A 27,517-nucleotide genomic window follows, 5' to 3' on the forward strand; every position below is an offset into this window, starting at 1 on the left:
ATTGGCATTTAAAGTAACATTTTACACAAAAATTTACACAAAAAAGAAACATAATATACAAAGATGAAAAAATAAAATGGAGAAAAATGGATTGGGAAGGATACAACACAAATCATCTCATGGAAATTTAATATGGAAACCACTTCATGAGTTTTAACAATAACTTTTAGTAAAAGAAATAGTCTGTTTCTGATTGTAACTACTGATGTCTTTACGTTCTTTATTCTTCAACTTTTTATCATGCAATTCCAAATAAAGACGTATCCGTGTAATCCTTCTCTGAACTTAAGTCAATTTATCTACTATTAAAGGCAGGAACGATACATTATTTCACGCCAAACATCACGAGTAAATCTTTGCGCCTTTTTTTATTGTGTTCTATTGAATGGGTGTCCTGGCTTCAATAAAAAAATAAAAAATAATGCTGTTATAGCCTGATGTTCTAGCTTTAGAATGTACATTTATGGAATTATAAATATCGTACATGGGCAAGTAACACTAAAGCATTTCATTTGCAATGTTTTCCTACATAATTTATTTTCCTTTTTTACCTAAAAAGCGGATTATTCCGTTTAGTTTACACATTTTATAACGAGAATGGAGCGTTTTGCAACAAAACCTACTGTAAAGTTCTCTAAATAACACGTGCACAAAATTTGACTAAAAGTAAGAGTAATTATTAGAGTTTTGATTTATCAATTTTAAAACAAATTATATATTTCGCATTTTAAAAAGAGTCTCTATTAACCATAGTAAAATCAAAGAAAATCATTGAAAAACAAGAAAGCTGAAAATTCGACTTTTTTTATTCGTTTCCGGTAGCCATAGGAGATTCTACATATAAAGAAGTCATGCTCTTCTACATATCTCCAGTTCATATCTTTAGCCTTTTTTTAGATCCCGCACAGACTAAGTTTCACTTTAAAATCAGAAAAAAATATCCATAACTTGGAACCGGAAGCGAATTTTTCCAAACTTTTTTCAAGTGTAACAATGGCGTTTTAGAGGGAATTGTATTTTAAAAAATGTCACCACTGTGACAAAAATCTTTTATATACCAATTTAACAACAAACAACAAAAAGTATATAAATACAAATGAAATAAATCTCTCTCTCTCTCTCTCTCTCTCTCTCTCTCTCTCTCTCTCTCTCTATATATATATATATATATATAACCATTAAATTTTAGCACTTTTATTGTTCCATATCTCAATAGCCTTGGTTCAAAGGCTTTAACAAATGGTGAGCATTTAGATTTATAATTCTAGTTCTAAAATGTACATGTACCAAATGTGATGTTTGTTGTTAAATATTATTATAAATCTGTAACGTTTATATATCTGAAATAATTTAAAAGATATATTTTTTGAAATAGGACCAGGGAACAAAACACTTTCGTTTTAAACATTAAGTTTGGTATTTATAAATACGGTAAAGGTCAAAAGTTTGAAATGTGTTCTTGCGAGTCATATCTTTTTATAAGTATCAAGTTGGTATTTTTTAAAAAAAAGTCTAACATGAGTGTAGAGTATAGATCTTTAGAACTAATAGTTTAAGGAAGAAGATCAGACCAGTAAACAAAACACTTTCGTTACAAACAGTGACTTAATATGGTTTTATAAATAGGGTAAGGTCGAAAAGGTTCACATATATTCTTAAGTCATGTCTCACTAATAACCAAACTAATCTAAATTAGATGTTCAAACATCTACCAACATTCCATTCAGGGTCACGTCACCGTGACCTTTCAAATATAAATAAACATGAAAATTATTGTCAATCTAATTCAAGCTTCTGTATATGTGACTTTAAAAATAGTTCCTCATCTAAATCTTAATGCTTCTTATGCTCAGTAGTGTACATGTATCTTACATTGATTAAATTAGATTGTGGTAGATATTAAATATACTGTTATCCGCCATTCTTACCTGAATAATGAAAACTACAATGCTCAAGCTACACATGATACCCTGCACATCACAATCATGCATAGCATTGTTTACTGCAAAACTCAACGAACATTTAGGTTTGTCTGTTATAAAACATCCACGGCGGTGTGTTCATGGTTAATCGATAATTAAGTCACACTGCCATGACCCGAATGGAACGTTGTATCGGAACATTTTATTCTATTACATTGACTTCAAACAATATTTTGGTGTTTTCATTTCATTGTTTTTTGTTTTTTTTTTTTTTTTTCATTTCTTTTTTCAGATGACGTCCTCACATACATACACTACATTCATTTCAGTCCTTTTGATGACCTTTACCGAACAGGTAATGTGGCCACATTTGATTTAGTAACACACGTACATGTATATACAAATATAATAGGAGCTTAAATTAGCTAATCTAATCAAAAATTGAATGGTATCATTAATTAATAAATGAAGAAGATACCAAGACAGAAGGTTGGGTCTGTAAAATTCCTATAAATGCACAGTAATATATGCGGACACGGTGATTTTTTAGCTTTTAGAACAGTGTTTCTAAGAGAAAAATTTTCCTGCTCTGTTCATCAAATACATGTATCAAGGATTCTCAATCATACTTCATTCAGGGAAAATGTCATATGACATGGCATTTGAAACTATATTTATTAAATTCAATAAGCGTAAATTAAGATATTGTATGTAATTATGGTCATCAAATTTGTTTACTTAAACATTGTTGCAGTGGTTGATTTGTCTGATTAGACCTCTTGCATTTTCATGAATAAAAGTGAATATTATTACTAGTGTATCATTTCTATTGTGTACTAAAAATTATCAAAATTCATGAATATTCATGAGTTATTCAATCATGAACATTCCTGAATGAAATCAATATATATACTCATAAATAGTTCATTAACATGCATTGAACTATTTATTAGACAATTCTTTATAATGATGAATCTTCATGTATAATTATATATGGGAAAAAAATCATGAATATTTATCAGTTTTCTCCTATGAGCAGAAATTCATGATTTTAAAATGTCCAATAATAAGTTCATAGCATCTTCATGAACATTTCTTGAACGCTTCATGAATAAAATTCATGAATTATTCAAGGAAAAGTCATTAATTATTCATGGCTATTTATGAATAATTGATATTCATGATCATCTCCAAGAAGTATAATAACAATAGAAAGTAGGAATGAAGTAATATATTTGTGTGAACAGTCAGATTTGTCTCAATTATTTGTCTCAATTATTTTTCAAAATCCTTATCACTGTAGAATCAGCAACAATATCGATTTCCTGTGCATGAGGTAGATTCCTGTCCAAAAACTGAAGAAACGTGGCACAGAGTTGGCTTTAACATGAACTGCTCCTATGATGTCAAAGGGAGATTCCAGTACCAGTGCATTCCTAACAGGCATAAAACAGCTCTATTAGAGTTCTGCTATGACCGCATTATGGGTTTATATGAAAAAGGTGATTATTGTAGAGTTGCAATTAAATAATTGAAAAAAATAGTCAAAGCTACTAATTGTATTCGTCTCAAGTCACGTCTGGAATCCCCGTATGGTGCTTTCCTGCACATGGTTGCTTGATCAAATATAGTGTCACACTCCTAAACAATTGCACCTCTTATGTACTTATTCATGTTACACCAAAGAAAATACTTGTATCTATTGCAATTTCAATCAACAATATACAATAAATGTTACGTTAGCTTCAGATAGGTATTGAGAGATCTGATCAAAGATCAATTTCTGCCTATGCTTTAACCGCATTTGTTAATATTTTAATGAGCAACAGAATATATGTTCTCTTCTCAATCAACCACAGCTGGAATAGAGAGGATACATTTTAACCTTTGCTTGCAACAACTTAAAAGTTACGTATGTATTTTCCGATTTTCCGAATTGACAAAAGAATTTTTTTGAAAGTTCATCACTTTGGAAATTCGAAACAATTATGACGTTCTTTTCATAAGTTTAGAATAGATGTTTTGAATAAATCACAAAAAGGAAATGTTTTGGTACCATTATTTTTACATTTGTCTTCTCATATTTTGCATATATTCTACGTACCCTCGTTATATAGGATGTTTATATATATTCTATAGGGAACTGTTTACATCTATCAAACTCTAGAATACTTAATCAAGCAGACTGTACAACATTCATAAAAGGTTGTCCAAAGCAACCTTACTTCAGCAGCGATATATATCTTCGTAAGTATGTCTTAAAGTAAATCTAGAATTTAAGATTGTATTTTTCCCTCTGTATTGAATTATCGTTTGAGTTTTTAAGTTTTTATCTTTCATTTGCAAATGCCAACCTTGTAATTTGAAATGTAATTTCTCTGACACAATATTTGCGCTTAAGCAATTATAAGGAATTTTTTTCTCTCCCTTTTCAATTCATTCACAGTCTATTTCTCTTGCCGTATTTGCAATGTATAGTTTCTAAAAAGTGAAATACTAATATTAATGTAAAGCAGGAATTTTAGTTGGAGATTAAATTTAATCTATTTGGTTGTTAATAATCATCAAAGAAACTAAATTCCTCACGACATTCTTACATGATTTATATCAGGTATGGTTACTTTCGAAACAATGAAATTCAATTCCCACGAAAACCTTTTTAGAAGACATATTAGCGAAATTTTATTTCCACGAAAAAAATGTGCTTCTAAAGTATGTGGTACATCGGAATATATGTTATATGACAATATTTAATATTTAAATATGACAATAAAAATGTAAATTATATGTTCTGTATGTTTAGATTCAAAATGTCTTGAAATAAACACTCAAAGGAGGTGTTAATTTGAAGCTCCTTATTGCCCTCCCCTTGATCAACATTAAGTTTTTTTTTTTTTATTTTATATAAAAAAAATATTAATCATAGAAATATACTCATTGGGATAGAGATGATACATTTTGTCTCTTTGTCTATATTGCCAACAGCAACAATATATCGCTAAATACTCTCATAGCATACACTATCTTCTATAAGCACATAATGACACCGAAGAAAATATGTGTCAAAAGGAGGATCATTTCTACTTTGTGGAATAGGCATCAAAACGTACTTTACACATTGGCCCATATTATTGTTGGTGACAAAATATGCACTGGCAATTTGCACATCTGGTCGCAATAAAAATATTTTGAAATGGTTTTGTGAAAGGAGAGAGAGAGAGAGAAAGAGAGATTTTCGATCACATGAACTATAAGCCCAAGTGAGTTTACTGATCACCTATTGGAAGATCTACGTCCATCCATCTAGCTGTCTTTCTTTCAGCCTATAAACTTTACATAAAATGACTTCCTACGATTTGTGCAACCATTCCTCACTATAGTTAAAACTGAAGTTATAAATTTTCATATCTTTTTATTTGTTATCAACAAAATTAGTTTGTAAAAAAATATTTCTAATTTTATATTCAAGCACTCTGAAATCGTTATAAAATAGACAAAATCTTTTGCTGCCTCTCTTTATATTCCTCTGAAGCAAATCTGTTCAAAAACGTATATAAGAGAAAAATAATACATCAGATATACCGACGTCGTTATATATATATATATATATATATATATATATATATATATATATATATATATATATATATATATATATATATATATATATATATATATATATATATATATATATATATATATATATATATTAATAGATAGATAAATTAATATATATATATATATATATATATATATATATATATATATATATATATATATATATATATATATATATATATATATATATATATATATATATATATATATATATATATATATATATATATATATATATATATATATAAATTAATCTCTAATCTTAAATCCTGATGCAATTGAGATAGAAGTAGGGTTAGATTAAATATATATGAAAAGTGTTTTTTCATTACTTTCATTACATGCGCCAGCCTATGTTATTACTAAATGACTGATAGACAAGGTCTTCTGTAGATGAAACCAACATTTTTATACATTAATAAAAACGATGACCATTGTTTCTAAAAGCTGTACATTTTATCTACTGATTAGAAGAATGCCATTAATTAATGATATATCCTTTGCGTTTTGCTCAAATCAAGAAACAAACCAAGCAAAGCAACCAAAGCAACCAATTCAAAAGAAAAAGAAACTGATACAAATGGCATGTCTCAACTGTCAGGAATTCTACAGAGTGTTGGTATATTGTATGTAGTATTAGTGATTCTTGGTGTTGGTATCTTTCTTGTCTATGGTTCTTGGAATCTCTTTTTGAAAGAGGACAACGAAAACATAGAAACACGTATCTTGTGAGTAATCTTAATACATATAATATGAAACAGTGATTTCACTGTGAAATACTCATAGAATATTCTTTCATTTATTAGATATCTTGAAATATTCCGTGTACATAAAAAATCTTTTGTATAAACACCCGATTTTATCCAGTTTGTTAGAAGTGTTTTTCCAAATGGGTAATGACAATAATTCGTCTGAGGACATTTTTTCATATCTTTATACCCGCACTTTCTAAATAAAATTCAGGTAAATTCTTTGTACTCTGGTCTGCCTGTCCGTCCGTACATCCGTCACACATTTCTTTTCCCTAATACTCCTCTTTTATTCTAAACAGTAACCTTTATTCTTTTGGAATTTGATATTTGGTGTCCTGTAGATATGCAATAAGATTGTGGAATTTTCAGTTTTGCTCTAAAGGCAAAATTGGGGCAAAAATGACATTAATTTCTACAAAAACCTGATTCCCAGAACTTCTCATTCATTTAAACAGTAGGTTAATAATGGAAGTTGGTTGATGATGTCTTGTAGATGTGCAATAAAGTTTCGGATTTTTTATTTTTACCCTTGAGGTCAAACGCATTTGACTGATCATTTTTGGGAAGATTACTGGTGGTGTCCTGTGAATGTGCATTAACATGAATAAGGTTTCGAATTTTTATTCCCATCATGGGGATCAAATGGGGGTCGAAAAATGGCATTTTTAATACATGTACAATAAGCCCCTGGTTCCCAGAACTCCTCTTAAATTTTACGCAGTAGCCTTAATTATCAATATTGGAAGATGTTTGGTTGAGTCCTGTAGATGTGTCTTAAGGTTTTTCTATACGTTCACATGTAAACTTTGAATCTAACTCGAATTTACACTCCTCTTCCTTAGTGCAGTCATGTATACTTGTTAATTATTAAACAAAATTAGCTAATTATTCAAAATTTTGCTTTCTTAGTAAAAGAATAACTTTGTGATCTTTTTGTAGTAATTCTTGTCATGCAGCCAATAAACGTCTTTAAACAAAGAAAAAAGTGGATTTTGCAACGTGTGTATTAAAAAAAATATATATATTTTGTTTTTAGATGAAAAGGTTGTTATGTGTTAAAGGCCATTAAAAGGAGCAGACAGCCGCTAAGTTTGGAGTTAAAGGTGGTTGTGAAATTTAAATTTTATGTGTTTTTTTTATTTTGTAACGTGTTTATCCATATTAAGGTTATTCTAAACTCAGGGCTTTATAATGATTTCTATATCATTATGTATTTTATTGTGAACTGGACTTGAAGTTTCATTTCTGTACCATTTTTGTATACTTATTCAATTATTTTTGTAATCTGGACTACATGCTGATTTTTGTACACTTTGTGTTACCACATTCCACAATATTGTTGTCGAACTTTATAGTGTTTTATGTACAATAAGTGTAACCATGTACTATATTAATGTTAACTTTAATCCATGTTTATGTTGTACTTTTTATGTAACCATCGATTATTGTTAATTGAACGTATTGTTGATTTTTGTACCATTCGTTTGTTACCATGTACAGGGTATTATATTATTGTTAACAGGACTTGATTGTGATTTTGAACTACTTTCGTAAAGTGTTACTGTAAAGCAAATCTCGAATCTTACAAAGTGAGAAATTGACAACATCAGTTCAACAATCTTATTGTAGAAATCAGAGTAGTTCACCACTGTCATGATTTAGAATTTACTAGAATCGTTACACAATTTCTTTATTATTGATTTGACAGGTAAACAAAGTTAGCTCTCTAACTCTCCCAGAGTTCAGTAACCTACTGACATTAATCTGAAAGTGAGTCACCTATTATTCAAACATTTGTTCCTGTAGCTTAAGCACGTGACTCTTGGGAAAATATTTAACCTCAAGTTAAAACTATTTGATGTCCATCTGTAAAGTATATATTCAAAGGGGGAAGATTGTAATGGTTTAGAATTTAATAGAATCATTACACAATCTTTTTATATTTGATTTGACAGGTAAGCAAAGTTAGCACTCTGACTCTCCAAGAGTTCAGTAACCTACTGACATTAATCTGAAAGTGAATCATCTATATTCCATTTTCACAGGCTCTGAAGACTTTAAAATATACAATGATTTTGGTACAAAGACACTTGCTAACTGATATTCAATGCAGTCTGACTACACATATTTTTGCATATTAATAAAATATATGAAATATATTCCGGTGTTGTTTCAAAGATATTACAACCACTATCGAAAGAACATTTCCTAGATAGGTCTCAAACTCCAAGTTCATTACCAACCAGAGGCCAGCGCTTTTCTTCTCCAAACAAAAGAGTCCACTATACCTCAAATGATGTAAAGAGCCCAGTAAATGGTAATTTAATCAGAAAAGGGTCTTGAAAGCCACTAAGTCCACACTTGATCCCTGATGACAGTGGCATAGAAGATAAAGTCGTTACTATTAAAAGGACTTTAGGAAATATTAATGTCACCATAGGAGAGAAACTTATAAATGTAATTATTGACAGAGCTGCTATGATAACTATTGTCAATGAGAAAATAATGCCAGACGATGAAATAGGTGCAGCTGAGCTCATAAAGCTAAAGGGGCTGGGTACCCAAATAGTGCATGGTAGATTGCTCAAGAATGTTCCTTTCAAAATCAATGACTTTCATGGAGCTTGGGACCGGACTGCTGTGCCTTATTAATGGACGATGACATGATTATAAGACAAAACTTTCTGGACACCAACCACAGGATCATCAACATTAAGAAGGGTGTGCTGTTTCTCGAGGACAGGAAATTTCCTATAAATTTGATATCCGATCCACATTAAGGGCACCCAGGCTCTCGATTCCGGACACAGAGACAGTATGTGTACCACCTAACACTATAGCCAAAAAGCCAGTTCAACTAAATAAATTGTTACCCTATGACTACTAGTATGTTGTTTCCCCCTATATCTAAAATGTAAATGTTCTGGGGTCTCATACGCCAGGAAGCTGCTCTACAACAATAATTAGCCTCATAAACGATTCTAATACATCACTCAAGATCAACGGGGGGACTGTGGTTTGGTAGCTGAGACTTATGCTGAATTATGTCCAAATGACAGTTGTGTTCTTCTCATTAGAGAAATACCGACATCTTACGAAAGAAAAAAGATCGTTTATTGTATTCATAGCTGTATTAGCTGTATTATTGAATTCTTCAATGTTATTGTTATTGATAAAGTCCCCGCAAGATACCTCAAAACTACTTCTTGTCATAGTTGCTACCGTGACGCTACAATTCATTTCAATGGACATTTAAACGAGCAAAGGGGTTTCGAAAAGGGAAATGAAAGGAAAATGAAAAATGTCTTATTTTGAAGCATGAAGTCAAAGATTCTGTCGTACTGAAAAGAGGGCGAGGGAGGGGTAAAAAATAAACATAAAATGATGGCCTTAATGTTCATCCTACTGGCTAAACTTTGTATAAGTAATTATAAAATTTACAGTTAAACAGTTGGGTTTTTATTTATTAGAATTTTTAAACTGATTTTATAGTGTACAGTAATGTAACTTCAACCAATTTTGATCGATCGTGAGCACCAGATGATGTTTTGTTAATATTATTTTGTAAATACATCTTTTTTTTAAATAAAAAAATCAGTTTAGTGAATTGTGTTTTTGACAATAATTTTAGTTCTATTAGCTTACGTTTCTTATTGGCATATGAAGATATCTAAGAAGAAGCTTTATCAATCGAAAAATTACGAACGGGCATTGTTCCCCCGGATTGATGCATGAACATTGAAACGGGTTTAATTTTTCGCAGAATATAGTATTTCGAACAAGTATTTCTTAGCCATTACGAGGAATAAACACCTATGACAATATCTGCATAGAAAATTATTCAATAGGCATTTCTGAGGCATTATGAGGATTGTTTTGCAACTGAAACTCATGCTCATTTAATTCAAAATATTTAGTTTTTACAAATTAAAATGTAATGCAAATCAGCTGAACAGAAGTTGGCCTAAGTTATCCCTATGTATATGAATGCAGCGTCGTTGAGTAAATTCCGACACGTGGTATCAGCCAAATTAGATTACATGTAGTATGATAATGTGTAAAGAAAATTTTGTTCGGTAAAAAAGTTGGAAACCCCCCCCCCCCCCATATAATAGGATTTTCGAGTTTAACAATCCCCCTCCTGTTTTTTGTTTTGTTTCGTTTATTATTATTATTTTTTTTTTTTTTTTTTTGTTGTTTTTTTTTTTCTTTTCAGAGTTTTTTCAGGTAAGTTGAATTTTCTTCTCTGGATCCCTCACCCCCTCCCACTTTTAAAAACGAAAATTATGTGTTTCTGATTCGACCAAAGAAAAATGACGCAATAAATCTGCAGCAATACGACTTTTATTATTCCTTGAAATTCACAATTCTGGAAATGCGCCTTGGAGAAGTAAGCATGTTGACCAGTCTCACCCAAGTTATTGCACTGTTCCATATTTTACTACAACGACATGAACATTAAAATCAAGAACTCAGTTTTTAGAATCGGAGAACAAACCTTTTGCAGGCAGGCCAATAAGATTTTTCTTAGTGTTCTCATATTAAAAAGAACAAAATAAATCAAATTACAAAATTGTTAAAACTGTGTTATCAAGCAGTGTCATTTTGTAAAGATAATTTTGTAGCCACCTCCCCCACAACAAACACACAAATGTACGATTTAAATGCATTAATTTATGTATACATACAGTATTTGGTTACAAAATCTTCCGTCATCTTGAATAAAAAGCTTTCGTATATTACTTGTAAAAGATTTACAAATATATGATACACATGAAATATATGAAGATAACGAACAGTATTCAAGCTCAAAAGTCCATCAACCAATACAAAATAGGAGCAGAGCAAACACGGACCTCCAAACATCAGAGGTGGGGTCAGGTGCCATGGAGGAGTGAGCATCCCCTGCCCATCGGTCACTAACCGCCGTGTGCTCCTTGTCATGAACGGGAAATAACGGAAAAAACCGTCGACAATTCAGTGTGTAAATAATGGCCTAACAATTTGTATGAAAAACGTCAGTCAGCATTTGACTCAATGATAAATTGTATTTGCTGACAAGGTCATTGTATCGACCATAGAACTTACGAAATGATGACTTTAAACGATACAGCTGATATTCTTGTTTCATCAACTTGTTTGTCAATAATTTACCTCGTTTTAGAAATTGTATATACGTAGAGCATGCTCTTGCGTATCGAATACACATCTAATACAATCAAAATCACGACACTTCATCATGGTAATATTTTTATGGAAGCATCATTAGGTAAAGTAGAATCAAGTTTGTTAAATCATGACCCCTGCCGGTAGTGTATTGTCACAACAGTTGATCAAATGCCAATGGAATGTGAGGGATAAATTTTAAAAAATCCAAAAATAGGAAAGCCATAATTTGTAAAATTTATTGAGAAGCTTCCTCAGGTGATGTAGATACAAATGTGTTCAAAGCATCTGCTCGGGGGTAGGGCAATGCAATGCAATGTAATGGAGATTAAATGTCGGGACAACTTTTGTATTTAGTTAATCGATTTCAGAGATGTGGCCTATGGGCCTCTTTTTAAAATTCTGTTTACTTAAAATGAATTTAATTACTTGTTTAAAATTTTAGATTTTATATGAAATTAAAAAAAAACAAACAACAGAAAATAAGAGTCATTTAAATTTCTTTGTACATGCACTTTTATCACAGGCCATAAAATGGGGGTAAAAAACTGCAGCCTCCAAAATGTCTGAGGAGTACAAACAGAAAACACATAGATGTCTAAAAGATACGTTTATATTTTATAAAGAGACCAGAGAACAGTATTAAACAAGAAATCATCGGTATAATATTCTGATGGCGGTTTTAACGTCAAAAGGGTTAAACAATAGAGGTTCTTTCATTCAAGAAACATCAGAGAGAAGTACTCAACAGTTCTTTGTGGAAAGATTGCTAAAAACGTGTAAGTGAAAATTCATATTAGAAGTCAAGTGATACAGATCAAGGTCCAACCATTGGAATTTTATCACAATGTTACCAACGAACTAGAACCAGGAAACCCACCTCGCAAACAGAATTTAGAACAGTCAGTAATTTGTCAATATCAGTAATTTGGACCTTGACTTTCGCAAAGCATGTCAAAGTTGTGAAAGAAGATACAAATGCATTTCCATCAATCTTAGGGATAAAAAATGCATATCAGCTCTTGCATATTGTGATTGTGTTGGACTTGCATGTATAATTTTAATCTTATTTGGAATGACTTTATAATCTATAGAAGACTAATACATGTACATGGTCTATTTTTTTTAAAGTGTGTGCTGTGTTCATTATTTAAATTGGTGATTATCCTCACAGCTCATAGCCCCTTTTACATGCGCAGTATTATTCCTAATGTTTTCAATATATGTATATGAGAATACTAAGTTAATGTATTTTGATAACTTCACCCAAAGATTTCATCAGGGGAGTGTATGAATTGAAATGTTTAGATCGAGATGATTTTTGGAGTTCCTATGGCGAAATAGTTGGAGCGTTTGCTCGAGAGTCATGCAGTTAAGTGTTAATCGTTACGTCGTGGGTTCGCACATCACTGCAGGACGTAGGTGCAGGCACGGAAAAATTCTCCAATTGCAAAGGGACGTTAAAGAAACAAACAAAAGTATTTTTTCGTTTATAAAAAATGAGCTAAAGAAGTGTTTCAGTCAGCTATAAAACAGTACATGGAAGGATATTTTTATATATTGTTTATATTATATTGTGCCTTAATTAGAGGATGCACGTTTGTTTTTGAAATTGTATACAATTCTTTGACATTGTATTTCATATTTATTTTGATCACATGTTGGTATGTCCACTTATTGTTGAATTGCGAATGTAGCAACATAAAGCAAAGAGGGGGTTAAATGTAGGTTTTCAACCTTTCTGATGAATCCACCAGCTTTTTGTCCTTATGTATAAAAAAGAGTCATTGTAAAGGAAAACTATGAATGATTTTTGATTTTAATGCTTTTGGTGGATCCACCAAACTCCCTACTTTTAATAAATATACAGGCAATGTTGACAGTATATCATTCAAATATTCTTGTGTATTCCTGTTTGCAGGTGGTTCCACTAAGTATTTGTATGTGAAATTGAGAATGTCTTATTTATTATTTGATTTTTTTTACAGTTTGGTGAGTCTACCAAACTCCTCTCTGTATTTAAGGAAAATTTAGTTGAACTTTGGATTACATGTAGATTTTTTCGGCTTTTCTGGTGGATCCACCAGCTTTTTGTCCTTGTGTACATAAATGTATTAAGGAAGTGTCGCAAAGTCATTATAAAGGAAAATTATAAATGCTTTTTGATATTAATGCTTTTGGTGGATCCACCAAACTGCCCACTATTGATAAATACACAGTATATCATTCCAGTATTCTTGTGTATTCCTGTTTGTATTTTTAAGTGAAATTGAGAAATTTTTGCAATTTGGCGAGTCCACCGACTCTGTATTAAGGACAATTTTTAGTTGCAGTTTTATTTTGGTGGGTGGTTCCACCACTCATTTTCTTTTAATGGGTTGTTTCAGTGTCTTAAAACTGATGGATTCACCAACGTCATTTTTTAAAGTATCATCATTATTAAAAAGTAATTGGGGATTTCAAAAGATTGCTTTTATAAATCTAAGCTGAAATGTCCAATTGTATGTTTGGTAGAATCACCAAGTTTTCATGAAGATATTTAAGTTGTCTTGTTTGTAAGTTCACCAGTTCATTGAATGAATTGAAGATTTATGTATGGTGAAATTCACTCTTGTTTTCATGGTGGACCCACTAAGATCAATCTTTATTTGAAGATATTTGATAATTCAAATTGGTGGATTCACCAATAATTTGACTGTTAATATAGAATACCGATACATTATTGATATGTTTTAACATAAAAAATGGTGATCACACCAATTCTTAATCTATTCAATCAGGAAAATGAATAAAAAAAAACTTGTCGATTTCTGAAATTGTATTGCCTTCATTTTTTTTATTTTGAAATCATCTTTCTTTATGGAAACAGTTACAGGTAATGTAAATATATCACCATATGACCGATGTCTGTGACTACGCCTTCGCCTAGGTAATGAAATCTAATCAAAGGTATGATAAGGACCGAGAATTCGTACAGCCCTGTGACACTGTCCGAAATTTTAGTTAATAATTTCAGGCTCTGCACAAGAACGTTTTTAATACTTTCGAATCAGGTGTTAGAATATATTTCTTTTATAAGGTATTTGTAATTTATAGGTAATTTGTCAAATCTATATTAATTCATCTGACAGTAAAACAATACTTTATTTCTACAAAAGAAACCCCGTGTCGAGAGAAACGGGGAGTTTATTCAGATATTAATATACAGTGGGGGGGGGGTCCTCTCTTAAAACAAAGGAAATATATCCAAATTACCTCTAATCTGTCAGAAAACAGCTGTTTAAATATTAATTTATATAGAATTTATAGATTATAATAAGATATCAATGGTGGTAGACTATGATATAGACTGTATACTAACTTTCTCAATCCTCTTAAAGAAACATTACTTTTATTGCTGAAGTAGGGGTGGCGTAATGTTCGTTTTGTTTGCTCCATTTATAGTACAATGAAGAAAACATCAGATATTACAACAATTAATATTAAGATTTATAAATCATATCACTTTAATAAATAAGTCAAAAAAGGACAAGGAAAGGGAATTCAAATAGAATAAGTTATATTTTACTCGACATTTCCAGAATTGTTTTGAATGATAGTCATCCTACAGGTAGCATATACATTTAATAATTATGCAGGAACTCTTCATATCAACAATTTTTATTTTCAGGCTTAGGGGCATCCGGGCGTGTCAGTCTTTTCTTTGACTCAGCATTTAATGCATCAATAACTTTTGAAGTAGAGCTGCTTAAACAATCTGTATTACCACCAGCTTTCCGCCAAATATATTCCTTTTTTTCTTCAACATCATCACTGTCACTGTCACTATTTGTGGGTGATCCTCCGGTCAATCTGTCTACTATATTTATTGCCTTTGATTCTTCAGATTCCTCTCTATTACTTTCTTTATGCTGCCGTTTATTGAATAAAGCACAAACACTGAATTTAAATAACTGTCTTTCCGGAGAGTCTAGGGTTTTGCTATCGCACGGGTATTGATCTCTTGTATCGTTGCCATGTTTCCTTGCTGAACCAGACCCCAGTGGACGATCAAACGGCTTCGACCGTGGTGAACGCACCGACTTTTCTTTTATCTTACTCATCGATATCTAAAACAAGAAATATAGTACAAAAAAAAAAACTGTTAAACAAGTTTAGGGTACAAAAAACCAGTTGGAGTATTAGTTTTATAGCATATTAGGACAAGAATCGCTACACTTATTTACAATTATCATATTTATCCCCAAATCTACAATAAATAAAAAGACTTGCCTGTTCGTATGCTGTTTAGGAAGTCATCAACTTACATAACCGTCTTGGATCGACACCGAAATTCCAGTTGTGAATTAATACTGAACACTCTATGTTATTGATTTCTAACATATTTAAATACCCAAGAAGAAGTAGGTCAAGCGCAAAGTTTTATTTCATTGTTTACTGTATAACACTGTTATCAATGTCATTTAAATTTTGTACACGTACTTAATATGTAGTCTGTTTCTATAGGGATTCATAATTTTGTATGCTAAAAAATTGTCTATTTCCATGATACGTAACTGTTTATTTTGCAATGGATTTTGACTTTAAATATAAGCATTTTTGAAAACATAGAAGGGGAAACCGGTAAAAGTTTGAGTTCGGTTTCTTGTACATTATGAAATTAATAAGGACCATGGAAAAATATGTAAGTTTTTTACATTTTTTATAATGAATTTGAAACATATATATATCGTAAAATAGTTTCTCAGATATGTTGATTTACCTAAGAATTGTCAGCACACCAATATTGCTTGGTATGAGTTTTTTTTCATATTTAAGGATCCACTATTAGGTCCACAGTGGGAGTTTTCAAGCACGCTAAAATATGTATAAGGATCTTCACCCCTTCAAATTGTAATATATTTAATATTAAACAACAAAAAATCATTTGAATAAAGTCCTTCAAAGACTATTTTAGAATTAATGATAGTCAGTGAACTAAAGTCTTCAATTTTGATAATAAAATGTTGATTGAAATTTTAAGCTTTTGCAAGGCAGATTATCTATTTAATAAGATTTTTTTCAGGAGAAATATTGGAAATTTTAAGCAAAGGTTCTAATTATTTCTTAAAGTCTAAGTTCAGAATACTATTTAAATGAAATAATAGCTTGTTTATTCAGTGGTAACATTCTAATAACTTGCTGGAATTGACATGCAGTTTTTTTTACGATAATAATAGTAATAAAAGAAAAAAACTAAAACGAAACAAACCCCCCCCCAAAAAAAAAAAAAGAAAGAAAAAAGAAACAAAAACAAAAAAAAAAAAAAAAACGACAGTGCAGACATCCCTGATCAAACGCTTTCTTTAAACAAGCACCGGGGATATACAACAGTTACTCTAGCGTTTAAGTTATATACTTTACACTGGAAAATTATCTGGTTATTGAAAGACAACAGTACTACATATAAAAGTAAAGTTTTCTGCCTGACTAAAAATTAAATAAGTTATTTAAAAAAAAGTAAAAGATATACAAATATTATTAAAGCGTGAACCACCGTTTTTTTTTTTTTTTTTTTTTTTTTTTTTTTTTTTTTTTTTTTTTTTTTTTTTTTCCGGAGACGAAGTGCTTGTGAGACAAATATGCATTTACAATTATTTTTTCTATTATTTGATATTCTAATATAATCTGTCAAGAATATTAGCATAAACATACACGCGCTACTTGTCCTTAGTATAATTTACTTAGACATTGTTTCATAAATCGATAATTTTTTTTTTTTTTATCAACGAACAATTCTATATATAGAAATCGCGTCATCGTCAGTTCTTCATTGCCAGACCACCAGCTTATAACTAGAACTTTACGATCGCTAGACCACCAGTCAATAATGGCAGCCTACATCAGGATCCGACTTCCGACATTCAATCATAACATGCCATCTCTAGAGAGAGATGACAATAAGGTGTCAATCGTATACAAACCACCGATGTCAGTTCGTACACATTTATTTTCGTTTTTGTGAACATGACACAAATGTGAAAAGTCAGATCGTACACATGACAGTTGATTGGATATGCGACAAACGCTAATTACGAAATGTTCCCAATTTGATATTCCCTAATTACGAGCTACTCCATGCTTGGAAAGCATCTATCTCCAAATTTCTTCATTTCTAAAATTACAACATGGTCTAAAAAAAAAAGACATTGCTTAATTATCTCGGACACAAAAAGTACTGAGCGGATGCTAATTTATCAAAAGCCATAATTGCAAAGACTGTGACGGACATAAATCACCCATACATTTCATTTGTCTTTAAAAAATTGATCTACCCTTTAAAATGGAAGAAAAATAAATGCATGTATCGGTACATGAAATATTAGGAATTTCTTGCGAATTCAGTGGGCTTAATTAAGGTCACTCTTCTCCTGCATGTGTTTACAAATTAACCTTTGTATTGCGCAATGGCTAGCAGGGTCAATGCATATTAAGATTACGTATAAGAAAAATAGGCTGAAAAATATTTTGTTATTCTATTCTTCTGTTGTTGTTTTTTTTTTTCTTCGAACAGAATATATGAAACAAAAAAGTAAGACTTCTGTACAATTTTGGAAGTCTTTCAACCTTTTAGAATTAAGCAAATTTCAGGAAATTTGGCAAAGAAGGGAATACAAGGATAAAGTGTATTTCATTATCTTTCAGCATATGATTTATGTCGCACGATTTGCAGTGCATGGCCAAAAGTTATTCATAATTTCCCTTAGTATATATTTTATGAAAAGTTAGTTTTTGATTTCAAAAAAATATATATATTGTAGGTTCAATTTTACTTCAAATTTCAAAAACTTTTCCAATAAGTTACGAACAATTATTTATATTTTCTTTCTTTTTTTTAAATTTTATTTATTCATTTATTAATTTTTTTTATATATATTGGATGATTATAACATTTGAAATTATAAAGTCAGTATCTCTAACTTCAATTTTTTCACCACAGGAAGTTGTTGACTAGACTTAGTGTTGACAGTTCGTCTCTAAATACAATGTGCATGCCTTGGTAACGTTGTAATATTTATCAGTGGACGATAAATTCTGGGCTTTCGCAATCTCACATATGTCGATTAGTGTTCTTTAATTGGAATGACAAATTTATATAACTTTCAAAATTGGATTGAGATCTGCATGTTTTGTATTCTCCGCTACGTCATTGTTGTCCCAATCAGACGACCAAACGCGCCTCTAATTTGAAGAGTTCCAGTAATGGAAATAGAAAGTATTGAAAAACAAGCGTACATCTGACTTGCAAGAGTGTCTAAATGGAACCACACATGCATCTTTAAAAAATATGTTCTTTCACTACATGAATATATTACGACCTTTAATACCCTTGGTTTAACATTTAGGGTAACCTGGCTTTGAAACGTTTTAAGGATTATTAAATGAAAAAAAAAATAAACATGAGGATCCAATAGTTCATTATTTGAATATACAATTTCAATCTGTCCATCATCCTCAATTATGTTTCATTTTAAATACGCAATCATTTATTAGGATTGTACACCATATTAGTACATATGTCAAAAAGACTGATCGAACTTTAGTGTCTGGCATTTCAGCACATTTTTTTTCTTCAAACCTTATTTTATTATAAAACTATACGTAGATAATTCCATGCAATAAATTGTTTAACAACTTCAATTAATACATGTCCTCATCATACTACAGAAACCTAAATTTACTTATTAAATACATGTATTGTGAAAATTGCAATAAAATTTCATAATTTCTATATCATTTTATTTCATTTAATTCATTCCTGCATTAGGTACTGGCCAGAAAAAAGATCCCTCATTGCTCAATTGCCCTGAGTGTTGAATGTAGATCTAAATTTGCAGCCCTACAAAGGCAATGATGATGTCTCAATATGAATGGAAAAATCTTGAGAGGGACTTTAAACAAACAACATTATTCATGCCCCATCTATCAGTACTCAGAGTGCTTTGACTATTTTACAAACACAGAAACCAATGTGATGTGCTGATTTAAAAAGCAACGCTTCATTATGTTTTCTAAAATGAATTAAATAGGTATGACAATGAATATCATTTCTATACCTACCTGAAATGTTTAATGTTGAGATGAAAAAAAATATTGATATTTCTCTTCTATGTCTCAAATTTCTTTCATACCATGCTTAGACATAATATTCATCTCTGAAAAAGTAAGCAACGCTTCATATTTCAAGCTGTTTTCGATTTGAATCTAATGCAATTGTTGTTTTTTTAAAAATCAAAGTTGGAAATTTGAAAAAAAAATGATGAAATTTAGAACTCCAGGCAAAATCACACCATGGATTATTCATAGGTACACAAATTCTGGATTACTCCGAACCAGGTGGTACGTCCAGAATAATTCCCAGACGACCTTCCTTCGTCCAACATTCACAGAGTGGACCAAGGTAGGCAAGCCCACTCACTACTGAGAAACTGTGACACCTGTCACACCATCAGGCTTTTGAGGGCAAGCTCGCCCTCTGGCGTCGCCCACGCCTACGCCTTGGCTTGTACAAACGACAGGGGCTTTTTTCCTCTGGCGTCGAACTGACAGATGACCAGGGACTGCCAGAATCATACGGGGATGTCCCTTCCGCAACATGGTCCTTTGCGACCTCATCTAAATCTGCCTCCGGGGTTGGGCCTGGGTCTACATAACTCGGTAATCCCCAAGAAACTTGACCATAGGCAGCCTCTGTCACAGAAGGTTGGGCTGGTCTTGGGGATAGAGCTGCAGCTACGATATCCTAAATGGCAGAATCCAGGAAGGAGTCCTCCACCATCTCTACTCCCGAGTCTGGCATACACAATCTACTTCCGAGATAGGCCTAATGCACCACACTGCTAAATTCCTTCAATAAGCGTGGAACAGATTTACACCGGTAAGCCTCGACCGTCAAGGTCATTCTTTCCTCTAGGATGTCAGTGAACCTCCTGGATTCCATCATTATGGCCTCATCCCGCAGCACTGTTAAGGTGTACTACGATTGATTGATTGTTTGTTGTTTAACGTCCCTCTCGAGAATTTTTCACTCATATGGAGGCGCCACCACTTGCCGATGGAGGGCTACAAATTCTGACCTATACTCGGCACTTACGGCCATTGAGCAGTGAGGGATCTTTTTCGTGCCAGCACCTACTGCGACACGGGACCTCGGTTTATACGGTCTCATCCTTCGAAGGACCGGTCTCCACGTCCCACAGTGGGAATCGAACCCGCGACGTAAGGATCAACTCCTTACTCCGCGACTCTAGAGCAGACGCTCTAACCACTGCGCCACGCGGGCGACGGCGTACTACGCAGAAATCAATATATAAATGAATATGAATATAAATGTGAAAAATTATACACCTTTTTAAACTGAATTTATTTTTGTAAAGCTACTTTATTATCACGTGTCTTTAATATCAATTACAGTACTTTCTTTCGTTTGTAAGGGATTTATTGTACAGAGAGGCGTGGCAGTCGAATCGCGCAGCGACGAGACTGTCACGCCTCTCTGTACAAACGAAAGAAAGTGTCTGTAAATGTCTTATGTCATGGTCATTTGCATAGTCACTCCTTCAGCACCAAACTGCACGCGACATCAAGCAATGTTAAACGAGTGTGCAATTGCATTTGGTGGATTAATTTAAGCAGTATGAGTATTTCAAAAACCATAACAAATACAGGCACAATACTGGAAACCTGCATCCGCCCGCACTATGACCCGCTACATTACTGTTACTAGGGATACGCTTGCACGTCCCAAGGAAGTCCAAGTCAAGTACTGTAGCCACAGGAATCAAAATTATGGAATGTAGTGTGAAATAGTCCAGATACATGTATATACGAACATGTATCAGTTTGCAACTCAGAAAACAGTTGCTATTAAGGGAATTATCGAACTGTGCGTTTTCAGTATCTTGTTGGATTTCATTTATCTGTTTTAATTTGAATACATGTATTTCAAGAAAGTCTGTGTATTTTTAAAATTTTTGTGTAAATTAGTTAACTAATGAGTTTACATGTAATCTTCATGAAAATGGTTTTCACGTATGCATTTTCAGATTGAAAAGGGGGGAAGTGAATTTTGTGAGGTTTCTCATTTTTTCCTCTGGATAGGTAGTATATGCTTACAGAGATTGAAGAAAAAAAATCAAAAAGTATTGAGTTCTTTTGGAAGTTATTGTACAGTACATTGGAAGTTATTGTACGGCTAAGCTCCGCCCCCTAGAAGTTATAGTACGTTGGAATTCAGCCAAAGGTTTTTTATCTGATTTAAAGTATGGCTAACATCAGGAAAAAAGTACCGCACCATGACACAAGTACTGAATTTGGTTTGGTCACGTTATTTGACAGTCATGTGATAAATGCTTGTAATGTGTACTGTATGTATGTCAACAAATTTCAATATCGCAAGGATATACCCTAGTTAAAATTGAATATTTAGGTGATAAATTTTTCTTCATAGCTTGTAGTTTATGGAAACTGCTGCTGCTTTAAATAATATACGCATTTTGTTCGTTTAAATTTCAAGTTATTTAGCTCTAGTCGAAATAATTGACCTTTACCAAGTGCTTTGTGATTTTTAGGTGATGGTCTCAACTTCAGGATAGCAGCAACATTTTTCAAGTTAAGGAGTATTTCTGTTATGTTTATTCAAAAGACGATCAAGATCTATTAAGTATATGCACTTGCGAGAAGGCGATTTAATGAGGCACCTCGGAGTGAAACATTCAAACCTTGTACACAAAAACACGGTAGAATTAATTCAATACTTTTTCTAGATAGTTTATAAATAATGGCACTAAACAAAAGTTTCACATCTGTATTAATGGTCTATCTAAGATTTGCAAATACTATTCTGCACTATTCAAGGGAAAAGTCAAGGTAAAAAAAAAGTTGATGCAATTGATAGCTCTCAGCAGTATATATCAGCATATGAAGTTTGATAAATATATCTTGAATTGTTTATTCAAAACTGATATAGACACTAATTTAAGAAAAGTGGGGTCAAAGTCAAAAAGGTTGATGCAGTTGAAAAGCTTACATCAGTATGTATCAGCATATGGCGTTTGATTGAAGTCGGACATGACAAACACTATATGCCTTGGCAATATTTATGGCAGGGCATAAATAAACTTGAATCTACACTATATGAGGATGTTTCCATATCAAAATGACTAACAAGCAAATTCAAAAAATTGTGGTCCCCTGCTTTCCGTGTCCTAGTGGATGGGATGCCATTATTTATGACATATTGTTTCAAATATGCACGCCCTATCATATGTCATTCAAAAGTTATCACCAAAGTTAAAATTTTTGAAAATTAGGTAAAACATCAAGGTCAAGGGGTAAAAAATCATAGCATGCTCAGAAACAAATTGTTACAGGTAATGTGCATGTCAAATTTGAAAGTCATATCTCTTCTCAATCAAAAGTTATAAGGAAATAGAACATTTTGAAGGTCAATGTCATAAAGTCGACAGTCCTGATATACTTAGAAAGGTCTTGTCACAGGTGATATACATGTATAATATGAATGCCCTATCTTTTCTCTTTCAAAATGCTCAATTTAAAATAATGTTTTTTTTTTTTAAAGTAGGTCAGACTTCAAGGTCAAGGTCATTTGTTCAAAAATCGTTGTATGTTGAGAAAGTTTTTGTAGGTAATGTACATGTGATATATGAAAGCCCTATCTCTTATTATTCAAAAGTTATGACCAAGGTTGAATTCATTGTGACAGACAGATAGACTGACAAACGGACAAACTGACAGACAAATGAGATTTAATGTCCCCTAGGTCCCTTTCGCGAAAACGGATGACAATAATGCCCTTGCTGTTCTTGAGAAGAAGATTTATGATGGAAAAAATCCACTGCATTTTTCTACATGTATGTACATCATTGGATCTCCATATGTGGCCCCACCCTACCCCAGTGGGTTATGATTTGAATAAATTTGAATCTACACTAAGTCTATGTAAAGAAAGTTTCAACTTTTTGGGCCCAGTCAGTGGTTCTTGATAAGACTTTTTTAAATGATATCTCCAATTTTTCACTAATTCTTGATTATCCCCCTTGATAGGGGATGTGACCCTTCACTTGAACAAAATTGAATCCCCTTTACCCGAAGATGCTTTGTGGCAGGGTTGGTTGAAATTGGCCCAGCGGTTCTAGTGAAGAAGACAAAAATGTGAAAAGTTTACAGGCGGACAGATGGATCCCTGACAGACAAAATGTGATCAGTAAACCAGAAAAACTCAAGTGAGCTAAAAACTTATGATCACACGTACTTGGTAAGAGTTACAGTATTTAAAAAGCAGCTTTTTTATGCATTGTTTTCAGAAGCTGAAAAGGTATGACTTGTATCCATGTTGAAAAAAACTTCACATTTCAGAAAACAGTATGATTAAAAATAGTTAATCAAGGTGCTTTGAGTAGCAAAAAAAGCTAAACTGGTATAGCTAATTCAATCAGAGAGCTTAGGCAATTTGAAAATGCAAAACCTTTTCAACTCTTAATCATTCTTAAAATATTTATAATTATATCATTCATTTCTGATTCAAGGGAGAACTAGAGATATGACCAGAAGCATATCCGTTGACTAATAAACATGTACATGTATATTGTGTTTTTTAAGTCATTAATGTTTGTTTGTTGTTAAATGTTCCTCTCAGGAATTTTTAACTCATATGGAGACACCTGTCACCACTTAAGAATAATGAAGACGTACAAGTCGGATTTGAGGTAAAGATTCATTATGGGAGTTTTCAACAATTAAGACGTAAAGAGATAACTCCTTCCCCTCGCCCCTTCCCTTGTTTGTTCATGTTACTAATACTTTTTTTTGACATAATAAAATGTGAATATATACAAAAAGTTTAATGGTCCATCTTTTTGAATGATTTTCATTCCTAATTCTAGGAGTGTACACAGGTTGACCCAAATTCATGAATGAAATGTCAAGCAATCTTATCATTGATGCACTTTTATTTTATTTGATGTACAATTGTAGTCATATTGTGAACATTTCCAGTTCATTAAGAGAGTAGGGATGACCTCCAGGGGTTCATAACCTTAAAGTATTAGATGTACATAGCATACTAACACAAGAAACAAAATTATGTATAGTCATATGGAAAAGTTTTCTACTATTTTGGAGTCACATGATCATTTGTCATTTCAGGAACAGGGAGCGGCTAGGGAAATTGGAACCCCCCACCCCACCCCCGGGAATGTGCAGAGTTATTTAAATAGGACTATGTATACTGATTTACAGAAGCAAATAAAAAATGACTTTAGACGCCATCCCCCCTTTTAAAAATATGGACCCCATCGTCATTGTTTATTTTGTTTATTTGTTTGTTTTTTTTTCCCGGAAAAAAATCTGGATCTGTGCCTGTAACTGGATGTAATGTCCACAACGGGAGATAACACTCCAGAATGTGGAATTCGTCTATTGTGGCCTCCGATGATCTTTGAACTTTTTAAAACTTTTACCTAACCATTTGCATTTCGGTTATTTTACCACAATCAATACTTAAACTTGTACTTACCGACTGTCATAGGTCCTGTCAACTTCATGAAATATAATCCAATTAAAACACAAAATGAATTAATTTCTACTAATATACATGTAATGATGCTTACACCACGCTGCACCATGTGCAATGTTAAAATGATAATGGTAAAACTAGTACTAGTACATGTACTAGTAGGGTGACGCAAGCCAAATGTGACGTAGAAATTTTCAAAAAGTTGTACACATACATGTACAGTACAAGAACAAATTTTAAATTATCATAACAAGCGATGTTTAAACGTAACTTTGCCATCTAGGCCTATTTCCAAAAACAAGCAATTTGTGTGTGTGTGTGTGTGTGTGTGTGTGTGTGTGTGTGTGTGTTAGGGAGGGGGGTGACAAAATTGATTGGGTATAGCTTTTCAAGGAGGTTTTTGCCTAATCAAATACTAAAAAAAAGTTTGCACGTTTTTAAAAATTCATCAAAAACGCTATTACTAAAATACAATATTATTTGTTGTTGAGAAAATAAATTTAAAAAGTTCCAATTATGGGTCAAAAACTTATATCCCCCTTTTATCAAAACCTAATTTACATCATTAATTAAATTCTGTTAGTTAATAAAGTATGTAAATGAAATACCAATAAGAGGCTCACCTGAGCATTTTATGCTCAAATTGACGAATACATGTATATGCACTGTGTAATTTATAGAATTATTTTGACTTTTTCCTTGGTGAGCCTAATATGAAGGAATGCGCATTTAGAGGCAAACACCTTAGTGCGGGTATTACTGTCTCATGACAGCATCTAGTTCGTTTTATTTTTAGGTAATGTTTCGTTTTATTTAAAAGAAAAAAGATCAAGCAATGTTTTTATTAACTATGAAAGTGAATGGACATAAGTAAATATAGATATATTGTAGTTGTAATTAGTATAAAACGTCCCCTGTAATGTATACAAAAAGAAAGAAATAGCCCAACATTGAATTTTGATTTTACTTCAACAAAACCATCCTCTGAAGTTGAAACTATTTTGATGGAGGACATACAGTATTTTGTATGCACTTGTTTACAAGTTATGATGCAATAACAACGGGGTTTTTCTAATTCAGATATCAACGGGTTTTCTCACATATAAAGTAAAACTCAGAAGCGCAGTTGTTGTCATTCCACATTTCACTTCTTCTTGGTTTATGTGTGATTTCAATGCAGTCTTCATTGCTTTTATCGTTATTTGGTTCCCCTATGTTCCAGTCCGTGAACGTCAGGGAACTTCCGGTAGAGGCCCAAACAAACCTTCCCTCTATGATTTCATCTGTACCCCCGATCCAAAAATGATCTATCGGGTAAGATAAATAGAATATTAGATTCGATTACGATAATACAAGAAAAAAATGTTGATACTTCATGAATTCGAATTATTAAATACATACCATATTTACTATAGATGCTGATTCTTTGCTTCAGAAAGCCGTTTTCTTCATTCGACTCTATCTCGACCAATTTTGCGCCATATTGTAAGCATTTCATCTGCAAATTTCATATAAGAAAGACAACTGTTTCCACGTAGATTCGACTTATATTTAACTAATGCTTATGTTAGTAGTCATAATAAATAATGCTTACAGCTGCGTTGTCCCACGATTTCTTCTGTGCTACGATTTTGTAACAAGAAAAGTTGAACAATATCCAATTTGGTGAACATAACTTTGGGGACATATCTTAATATTAAAAAAAACAGATTAAACCTTCATAACAAAAACCCAATAAATGCTCTTGATTATATGTAACTCTCATTTTTATTTATGAATCATGTCATAATTACCTTTGGTTGTATTTGTTATTTTATTTTCCAGTTTTGTGAGTTCAGTTTGAATTCTCTCTAATATTTGTAGAAGTTTTGCGTTTTGCTCTAAAAGATGACGTAAATATATATATATATATATATATATATATATATATATATATATATATATATATATATATATATATATATATATATATATATATATATATATATATATATATATATATATATATATATATATATATATTAAATTTATATACTGATTACATTTAAAAACATATAAGTTATACATATAATGAATATCATTAAAAAAAAAAATGGAAAATATATTAAACTATTAAGAAGTATATTTGAATTTCGAAACAAACTCCAAATAAAGATGTCAAATGAAACGAGAACAGGTTCCCAGTCTTTCTCTTGCTGTTTGATACCTTTGCTTTATATGAATAACAATCGTTTTCCACAATTTTTTTTTTCACAGAATCTGCGATATAATATTTTACAAGATGATAAAAATATAAAGTTCCCACATATGCGTAAATTTTGTGAAGAGCATACCCCCTATACTATTTCACTATGAATATACTAGCCACCGTATTTAAACGGATATAATAATACATGTATTAATTTTAATAATGTCATAATGGCAAACAAAATACCTCAGTTGTTTTAATATAAAGTACATTTATATTAATGCAAGAAGTATTT

At 31.9% G+C, this 27,517-nt stretch overlaps 1 long non-coding RNA gene across 1 annotated transcript; it reads left to right on the top strand.

The window, feature by feature from the left end:
• The first annotated feature begins 3,231 nt into the window (after positions 1-3,231).
• LOC133180813 (uncharacterized) lies at positions 3,232-4,801 on the top strand. Its single transcript, XR_009720391.1, has 3 exons — positions 3,232-3,424; positions 4,062-4,169; positions 4,726-4,801. It is a non-coding gene; the product is annotated as an uncharacterized LOC133180813 (long non-coding RNA).
• The last annotated feature ends 22,716 nt before the right edge of the window (positions 4,802-27,517 follow it).

The sequence above is a fragment of the Saccostrea echinata genome, unplaced genomic scaffold, assembly GCF_033153115.1.
Source record: "Saccostrea echinata isolate AGI-Se365-2 ecotype Australia unplaced genomic scaffold, CSIRO_AGI_Sech_v1 ptg000007l, whole genome shotgun sequence".
In the NCBI taxonomy this organism is placed as follows: domain Eukaryota; kingdom Metazoa; phylum Mollusca; class Bivalvia; order Ostreida; family Ostreidae; genus Saccostrea; species Saccostrea echinata.